This window comes from Mandrillus leucophaeus, unplaced genomic scaffold (genome assembly GCF_000951045.1).
Source record: "Mandrillus leucophaeus isolate KB7577 unplaced genomic scaffold, Mleu.le_1.0 Scaffold30, whole genome shotgun sequence".
In the NCBI taxonomy this organism is placed as follows: Eukaryota; Metazoa; Chordata; class Mammalia; order Primates; family Cercopithecidae; genus Mandrillus; species Mandrillus leucophaeus.
In genome coordinates, this window is record NW_012103143.1 from 2,145,535 (window position 1) to 2,146,834 (window position 1,300).

Consider the following 1,300-nt stretch of genomic DNA (forward strand, 5'->3'; position numbering starts at 1 on the left):
AAGTTGATTCTTTAGAAAGCAATATTAGAAATAAAGAAGGTTGGCCAGGCATGGTGGCTCACGCCTGTAATCCCAGCACTTTGGGAGGTCAAGGTAGGGGCATCATGAAGTCAGGCGATCAAGACCATCCTGGCCAACGTGGTGAAACCCTGTCTCTCTAAAAATGACAAAAATTAGCTGGGCATGGTGGCGTGCACTTGTAGTCCCTGCCACTTGTGAGGCTGAGGGAGGAGAATCTCTTGAACCCAGGAGGTGGCAATTACAGTGAGCTGAGATCGCGCCACTGCACTCCAGCCTGGCAACAGAGCAAGACTCTGTCTCAAAAACAGAAAAAAAGAAAAGAAAAGAAATAAAGAGAGTCACTTCATAACAGAGTCTCGCTCTGTTGCCCAGGCTGGAATCCAGTGGCACGATCTCGGCTCACTGTGACCTCCACCTCCCGGATTCAAGCAATTCTCCTGCCTCAGCCTCCTGAGCAGCTGGGATTACAGGCTTGAGCCACCGCGCCCGGCCGAAAAAGAGTGTTTTAAAATAGAAAACTGTTTTTTAGGAGAAATGCTCTTTAGCAACAACAACAACAAAAACCCCAACTTAATCCCAATACACATTAAAGGAGTATATAGAATGCAATCGCTGAGGTATAAACCTTCCTATCCATTCCTTATTAAATTATTGCCAGAGGTTCGGGTCAGTCCACTCAAAAGGACTGCAAATAAGTGGGAAAATTGTTCTTTGAGAAGAAGGTATATGATTTGATACTGCTTTGCCTAGAGAAGAAAAAGAAACAAACCTCTAGAGTTGTTGCAGAACCTGAATGGTTTTTCAAGAATTATGTTGATCAACTTTCTGTGTAGAGTAGCAAATAAACAAGTGTCACCGATTTGAACAATAGTGTATTTGGGAAATAAAGGGCTGCTTCCTGTCTTTTGAGATCTTCATGGCAACCACAAACCCTATCTTGTCATCTGTGTTCCAGCATGCCTGGGCACATTCGACCAATTCTAAACACTAAACGTAACTCCAGCACTCGAGTGAAACCATCCCAAGGTGCGTCATAGTGAATCTTAACCAGGACCCCGGTGGGAAATGCTGCACACTTCCTCCCCTTTAGATTTATGATGTCACTTAAGTTTCCCAGTAGCACTTATGATGTCATTGATCACCCCTCCCCACCCCCAATCTCTTTCACAATTTTGTCTTCCGTGGGTCACGTATGTTTTGGAGATGTCCGTCTTTCCCAAGAGCTGGTGTTGAATTTCCACCCAGTGTTTCCAGGATGGCAACACTGTGTGTGTGTGTG